Here is an 8,683-nt window from a genome sequence, read left to right on the forward strand (position 1 = left end):
GAAACTCCAGTACTTTGGCCACCTCATGCAAAGAGTTGACTCATTGGAAATGACTCTGATGCTGGGAGGGATTGGGGGCAGGAGGAGAAGGGGACGACAGAGGATGAGATGGCTGGATGGCATCACCGACTCAGTGAACGTGAGTTTGAGTGAACTTCGGGAGATGGTGATGGACAGGGAGGTCTGGCGTGCTGCAATTCATGGGGTCACAAAGAGTCGGACACGACTGAGCGACTGAACTGAACTGAACTGGAATGTGAAGTCAAGTGGGCCTTAGAAAGCATTACTATGAACAAAGCTAGTGGAGGTGATGGAATTCCAGTTGAGCTATTCCAAATCCTCAAAGACGATGCTGTGAAAGTGCAGCACTCAATATGCCAGCAACTTTGGAAAACTCAGCAGTGGCCACAGGACTGGAAAAGGTCAGTTTTCATTCCAATCCCAAAGAAAGGTAATGCCAAAGAATGCTCAAACTACTGCACAATTGCACTCACCTCACACGCTAGTAAAGTAATGCTCAAAATTCTCCAAGCCAGGCTTCAGCAATATGTAAACCGTGAACTTCCTGATGTTCAAGCTGGTTTCAAAAAGGTAGAGGAACCAGAGATCAAATTGCCAACATCCGCTGGATCATCCAAAAAGCGAGAGAGGTCCAGAAAAACATCTACTTCTGCTTTATTGACTATGCCAAAGCCTTTGACTGTGTGGATCACAATAAACTGTGGAAAATTCTGAAAGAGATGGGCATACCAGACCACTTGACTTGCCTCTTGAGAAACCTATATGCAGGTCAGGAAGCAACAGTTAGAACTGGACATGGAACAACAGACTGGTTCCAAATAGGAAAAGGAGTACATCAAGGCTGTGTATTGCCACCCTGCTTATTTAACTTCTATGCAGAGTACATCATGAGAAACGCTGGGCTGGAAGAAGCACAAGCTGGAATCAAGATTGCTGGGAGAAATATCAATAACCTCAGATATGCAGATGACACCACCCTTATGGCAGAAAGTGAAGAGGAACTAAAAAGCATCTTGATGAAAGTGAAAGAGGAGAGTGAAAAAGTTGGCTTAAAGCTCAACATTCAGAAAACGAAGTCATGGCATCTGGTCCCATTACTTTATGGGAAATAGATGGGGAAACGGTAGAAACAGTGTCAGACTTTATTTTGAGGGGCTCCAAAATCACTGCAGATGGTGACTGCAGCCATGAAATTAAAAGATGCTTACTCCTTGGAAGAAAAGTTATGACCAACGTAGATAGCATATTGAAAAGCAGAGACATTACTTTGCCAACAAAGGTCCGTCTAGTCAAGGCTATGGTTTTTCCAGTGGTCATGTATGGATGTGAGAGTTGGGCTGTGAAGAAAGCTGAGTGCCAAAGAATTGATGCTTTTGAACTGTGGTGTTGGAGAAGACTCTTGCAAGGAGATCCAACCAGTCCTTTCTGAAGGAGCTCAGCCCTGAGATTTCTTTGAAAGGAATGATGCTAAAGCCAAAACTCCAGTACTTTGGCCACCTCATGCGAAGAGTTGACACATTGGAAAAGCCTCTGATGCTGGGAGGGATTGGGGGCAGGAGGAGAAGGGGACGACAGAGGATGAGATGGCTGGATGGCATCACTGACTCGATGGACGTGAATCTGAGTGAACTCTGGGAGTTGGTGATGGACAGGGAGTCCTGGCGTGCTGCGATTCCTGGGGTTGCAAAGAGTCGGACGTGACTGAACGACTAAACTGAACTAAATTTCTAAATCATCAAGTCTGGATTGAGGCCCAAGAATTTGCCTTTATGACAACTTCCCAGAGAATTCTGAGAACCATTGGTTTTATTGCAAGAGGCTCCTGTAGGACACACGGGCCAGGAGGAGCTAGCTGTGGTGGGGATAACTGGGCACATGGAGGGGGAAGAGAAACTCAGAGAAATATGTTGTGAGAGTCTGCTGGAAGGGGTTTTGTTAAGACTGGACCTGAGACTTGAGACTTGGCCAGCTTAGCTTGGTTGCAGTGGACAAGATGATGAGAACTGACCACTGAATTGTAAGTTGCTTATCAACCTTTGAATTCCTAGCACCTAGCACAATGGAGACATAGTCATCCCACTTGAAATTGCTTTCCTTCCTTCCCTCCATTCTTTCTGAAGCATACTGCCTTCCAGGAGCCTAGCTATGAAAATGAACTGGTCAGCCCCACCCGGCCTCAATGGACTCTCACATGTTGGGGATCTGTTGGCAGTTCACAGGGCTCTGGAGCTTGGGAAGAACCTCCATCTTTAGAGGCATTGAAATGGATTGGTTTCCAGGGATACAGCAGCCCCCCACCCCCTGCCAACTAAGAGGGAGGCATAGTATATAAATATCAAAGAAAAGGGAGGGAGGCTCTGGCTGACATTTTGGTTGACCCCGGATCCTCTGAGAAGAAAAACCACTGGGGCTTGAATTAATGTTAATTCAATGGAATATTTTCATAAAGTGGTCCTTGGAGCAGTAAAATGGTGTGTTTCATATTTTCTGCTGCCTCCGGTAAGCCACGATGATGGAGGGTCACTGGGGTTGCAGTAGGAGGATTCCCACTAATTGCATTATAAGGGATGTTTGCCCATTAGCTCAGATGGAATTGTCTGTCTCCTAACAGAGTCCTTGGGGAGAGTGCTATTGCAAATGGGGGATGGAAGGAAGGGAATGAAAAAGTAATTTAGATTTACAAATGGCATTTCCTTGGGCCATGGACAAAAATGATTCCATTTGTCCAGCAGGGGGCAGCAGTGCACAAACAGTAATTCTGATCATGCAAATCCGAACCTAGGGGTTATCTCTGAAAATAGTTTAGCAGTGAGGATGGCTGAGGCTGCTTATAGATGATTTTCAGAGCTGACAAAGCTGGGCCTGTCACACCCATCCTTTCCCCCACAAGCAAACCTTTGATTTTTCTCAGTATGCTGAGAAGTCAATAAATGTTTAGGTCTGCTGGGTTTTAATTCTGGAAATTTTCTTTTCATCTTTTGGCTGCTTTGTGTAATTTAGAATTTCTGCAGCCTGACTGAAAATTGTAAGTAAACTAGGATTAAGAAGTCAGCTTTATTAATATAATAGTTCAGTTAATAGACATTTAAAAATTGCAATGCAACCCATCTCCTTCTCGGGGTTGAAATTTTATTAGAGCTCTAATTGCTATGTGAAATTTGTTTTAAAGTTGGGGAAATGAGACTGACAAATTCGAGAAAACAAATCTCAAGGAATAGGCAGTTTTTCCTGATTTAGAGATATTAGTTCATCCATTCATAAAATGAAGAATTTGGTTCTACTATATATTTTTAATATTTTCTTTTATATTTGTCAAATTTGTAAATAGGTTTAATGATAGACGGCTTTGCCTGCTTTGCTGGGCTGGAAAATTCTGCATTCCAGCGTACTTCTCCTTCGGGAAGCTTCTCACATCTTGCAAGATATTTCTCTCCACCACCCTCTGCTGTTACCAACCCCACCACCACCTCCAAGGTTAATTTAATCCTGTTGTTCTTAAATAAAACACCCTAAATCATCCTCCTCCCCTTCCCTGTCTTCCTTCTCTCTGTTTAAACCCTTCAAGGATGTAATAGTCTGGAAAATATTTCAATCATCATGTCTCCTTTTCAGCGGCCAATTCCATTCTGCATGCTCTCTGTGGCTTGTGCTGAAGTGCAGTTTTTCACAGCATTGTTTTTAGTTTAAATAACATGCAGTGCACAATTGCTAAAGGTCTTCTGGAACATTCCACTTGGGGTCTTGCCATTAAATAATATTTTGATGGAACATGAACCCAACTTTCCATAAGAGGAAATGCTATTGGCTCCCAGCCCTAATTGGCTATAAATTAAGCTAAAGGTCCATCTGCCTTGGGAGTTAGACCATCTTCTCTAAACTCAGAGTAGTGCCCTGGATTAGATGTTTAATGGATAGACTTGGTGAATAAATATGTATTTGTAAGTGCATCGTTTAGAAAATTGTCAAGTGAAAGGAGTTTAAGTCTGCTAAGCCAGCAAATGTAAGTTTTGTTTTCCTATGCTATCTTTCTACATGTCAGCTTTTCAATTTAGCAGCTCTGTGACCTTGCATATATTATGTAACCTTGCTGAATCTCAGTTTCCTCCATTGCAAAATAGAGAATGTGAGGACCAGATAGAGATATGCTGTATTTAGCAGAACATAGTCGGTCCCCAAGGAGAAGGCGATGGCACCCCACTCCAGTACTCTTGCCTGGAAAATCCCATGTACAGAGGAGCCTGGTAGGCTACAGTCCATGGGGTCTCGAAGAGTCGGACACGACTGAGCGACTTCACTTTCACTGTTCACTTTTATGCATTGGAGAAGGAAATGGCAACCCACTCCAGTGTTCTTGCCTGGAGAATCCCAGGGACGGGGGAGCCTGGTGGGCTGCCGTCCATGGGGTCACAAAGAGTCGGACACGACTGAAGCGACTTAGCAGCAGCAGCAGCAGTCAGTCCCCAAGGCATAGCACTGGCTTTTTGGTTTTGTTGTTCTGGGTGTTGCTACTACTCCTGTCATGATGCAGCTTGATTCCCATGCCTGGGTGTCTTTCAAAATCCACACTTGCCTGTACATTCTCATTTCTCAACAAACATGAATCAGAGAAGAGTTCTCTGACCACCTCCCAACCCTGCCACCCGCTATCAGACTCATTCAGATCCCTCTGTGAGTCACTGTTGTTGTTACATGTATCTTTCTAAGCATTCATCCCAACTACAGTTAGACAGTGGGTTGTACATATATTTATATGTAAATTATTGGTGATGTGCCCATCTTAGGTTAGGTGACAGGTATCTAGGCATTCAGTAAAAGTCTTACAAGTTGCATTTATGAGATATTTTTGTATGTACCAAATACATATTTTTTCTTTTAATTATTTTTACTGAAATATAGTTGCTTTACAATGTTGTGTTAGTTCAGGTGTACGGCAAGGTGCTTTAGTTAAATACAAGAGATATATTTTTCAGATCCTTTTTCATTGTGGATTATTGCAAAATACTTTGACTATTGTTCCTTGTGCTTTATAGTAGTACCTTGTTGTTTATCTGTTTTATATGTAGTAGTGTGTATCTGTTAATCCCAAACTCCTAATTTATTCCTCCCCTCAGAAAACAATATATTTTAAAAGATAAAAGGAAAAAAACACAGAGATTTTTGTAATCATTTTCTGTCTCTATCCTCATTTAGAACATGAGCTTAAAGACACCAGAGGCTGATTCAGTCTCAGTTATCCCTAAAGTAGCAGTGCCTAGAATCTGATCCTGCCACTAAGTGATTGCATGAATGGGTGGCTGGATGAATGAATGCACTTAATCCTTTATTCTAGTCAGCTGGGTGCTTCACTTTCCCATGAGTGTGTCATGCTCAGCCTTTTTCCTGTATCACTACTGTCAGATCAAATGCTCTTTCTAAATCCTATCCATCCTTCAAGTCTCTAGGATGTTAAAATCCCTCCTTCTCTTTGTAACTGTCATGTCAAGTGCATATCCCAGCCTAGACTAGGAGCATCTTGCAGGCAGGAATCAGAGCTTTCCATCTCAGGGGAGCCTAGACCAACAAACAAAGAAACAGACACACACAGAGGGTTGCAATATCTATATGAAGACTGTGAGACAGTAACTTTTTTTTTTTATTAAAGTATAGTTGATTTACAAGGTTGTGTTAATTTTTACTCTATAGCAAAGTAATTCGGCTACACACACACACACACATATCTATATACACCTTTTTATATTCTTCTCCATTATAGGATATTGAATATAGTTCCCTGTGCTATGCAGTAGGGCTTTGTTTATCCATTGTGTATATAGAAGCTTACATTTGCTAACCCCTCCCCCAACCCTCTCCACCTTGGTGGTCACCAGTTTGGTTTCTTTGGCGTGATTCTGTTTCATAGATAGGTTCATTTGCCTCATGTTTTAGTTTCCACACACAGGTGATACCATGTGGGATTTGTCTCTGACTGACTTCAGTTACTATGATAATCTCTGACCCCATCCATATTGCTGCAAGTGGCATTATTTCATTCTTTTTATGGCTGGGTAAAATGTGAAAGCTGGACTGTGAAGAAAGCTGAGTGCCGAAGAATTGATGCTTTTGCACTGTGGTGTTGGAGAAGACTCTTGAGGGTCCCTTGGACTACAAGGAGATCCAACCAGTCCATTCTGAAGGAGATCGGCCCTGGGATTTCTTTGAAAGGAATGATGCTAAAGCCAAAACTCCAGTACTTTGGCCACCTCATGCGAAGAGTTGACTCATTGGAAAAGACTCTGATGCTGGGAGGGATTGGGGGCAAGAGGAGAAGGGGACGACAGAGGATGAGATGGCTGGGTGGCATCACTGACTCAATGCACATGAGTCTGAGTGAACTCTGGGAGTTGGTGATGGACAGGGAGGCCTGGTGTGCTGCGATTCATGGGGTCACAAAGAGTCAGACACGACTGAGCAATTGAACTAAATATTCCATTGTATATATGTACCATGTCTTCTTTATCCATTCACTTCTCTGTGGACATTTAGATTGTTTCCATGTCTTGACTACTGTGAATAGTGTTGTTATGAACATAGAGCTGCCTCTATCTTTTGAATTATAGTTTTATGTGGATATACACCCAGGAGTGGGATTGCTGGATCATATGACAACTCTAGTTTTTTGAGAAAGCTCCATACTGTTTTCCGTAGTGGCTGTACCAATTTATATTCCCACAAGCAGTGTAGGAGGATTCCATTTTCTTTACAAACTCTCCAATGTTTGTTATTTGTAGACTTTTTAATGATGATCATTCTGACCAGAGTGAGATGATACCTCATTGTAGTTTTAACTTGCATCTCTCTAATAATTAGTGATGTTGAAAATCTTTTCATGTGCAGTTGGCCATCTGTATGTCTTCTTTGGAGACATGTATATTTAGGTCTTCTTCCCATTTTTTGATTGGGTTGTTTGCTGTTGAGTTGTATGAGCTGTTTGTATATTTTAGAAATTAAGCCCGTGTCAGTCACATTGTTGGTAGATATTTTCTACCAGTCTGTAGGTTGTCTTTTCATTTTGTTGATGGTTTCCTTTGCTGTACAAAGGCATGTAAGTTCAGTTGGGTCCCATTTGTTTAATTTTGCTTTATTTCTACTTTCTTGGGAGACTGATCTAAAAAAAAAATTAGTACAGTTTTTGTCAGAGAATGGTTTGCCTATGTTCTCTTCTAGGAGTTTTATGATATCGTGTCTTATAGTTAAGGCTTTAAGCCATTTTGAATTTATTTTTGTGTATGATGTGAGGGTGTGTACTAAGTTCATTGGTTTACATGCAGCTGTCCAACTTTCCCAGCATCATTTGCTGAAGAGACTGTATTTTTTTTTCCATTGTATATTCTTGGCTTCTTTGTCAAAGATTAATTGACTGTAGGTGTGTGAGTTTATTTCTGGGCTCTCTATTCTATTCCATTGATTCATATGTCTGTTTTTGTGCCAGTACCATGCTCTTTTGATTACTGTAGTATCAGACAGTGACATCTTTGATTCAGTGCAAGGTCTTCATCTTTGCCCAGAGCATGTCCCACATGGAGCCTGTACAGGTTAGACTTTCAGTTCAGTTCAGTCGCTCAGTCATGTCCGACTCTTTGTGACCCCATGAATCGCAGCACACCAGGCCTCCCTGTCCAACACCAACTCCTGGAGTTCACTCAGACTCACGTCCATTGAGTCAGTGATGCCATCCAGCCATCTCATCCTCTGTCGTCCCCTTCTCCTCTTGCCCCCAATCCCTCCCAGAATCAGAGTCTTTTCCAATGAGTCAACTCTTCACATGAGGTGGCCAAAGTACTGGAGTTTCAGCTTTAGCATCATTCCTTCCAAAGAAATCCCAGGGCTGATCTCCTTCAGAATAGACCGGTTGGATCTTCTTGCAGTCCAAGGGACTCTCAAGAGTCTTCTCCAACACCACAGTTCAAAAGGATCAATTCTTCGGTGCCCAGCCTTCTTCACAGTCCAACTCTCACATCCATACATGACCACAGGAAAAACCATAGCCTTGACTAGATGGACCTTTGTTGGCAAAGTAATGTCTCTGCTTTTGAATATTCTATCCGGGTTGGTCATAACTTTTCTTCCAAGGAGTAAGCGTCTTTTAATTTCATGGCTGCAGTCACCATCTGCAGTGATTTTGGAGCGCCCCCCAAAATAAAGTCTGACACTGTTTCCACTGATTCCCCATCTATTTCCCATGAAGTGATGGGACCAGATGCATGGTCTTACTTTTCTGAATGTTAAGCTTTAAGCCAACTTTTTCACTCTCCTCTTTCACTTTCATCAACAAGCTTTTTAGTTCCTCTTCACTTTCTGCCATAAGGGTGGTGTCATCTGCATATCTGAGGTTATTGATATTTCTCCCGGCAATCTTAATTCCAGTTTGTGTTTCTTCCAGTCCAGCATTTCTCATGATGTACTCTGCATAGAAGTTAAATAAGCAGGGTGACAATATACAGCCTTGATGTACTCCTTTTCCTATTTGGAACCAGTCTGTTGTTCCATGTCCAGTTCTAACTGTTGCTTCCTGACCTGCATACAGATTTCTCAAGAGGCAGATCAGGTGGTCTGGTATTCCCATCTCTTTCAGAATTTTCCACAGTTTATTGTGATCCACACACTCAAAGGCTTTGGCATAGTC

At 42.2% G+C, this 8,683-nt stretch overlaps 1 protein-coding gene across 1 annotated transcript in view; it reads left to right on the forward strand.

The window, feature by feature from the left end:
• Window positions 1–8,683, forward strand: part of GPR39 (G protein-coupled receptor 39) — a 263,323-nt gene that overhangs the window by 124,690 nt on the left and 129,950 nt on the right. The gene's annotated exons all lie outside the window — the stretch shown is intronic.

The sequence above is a fragment of the Bison bison genome, unplaced genomic scaffold, assembly GCF_000754665.1.
Source record: "Bison bison bison isolate TAMUID 2011002044 unplaced genomic scaffold, Bison_UMD1.0 scf7180017864330, whole genome shotgun sequence".
In the NCBI taxonomy this organism is placed as follows: Eukaryota; Metazoa; Chordata; class Mammalia; order Artiodactyla; family Bovidae; genus Bison; species Bison bison.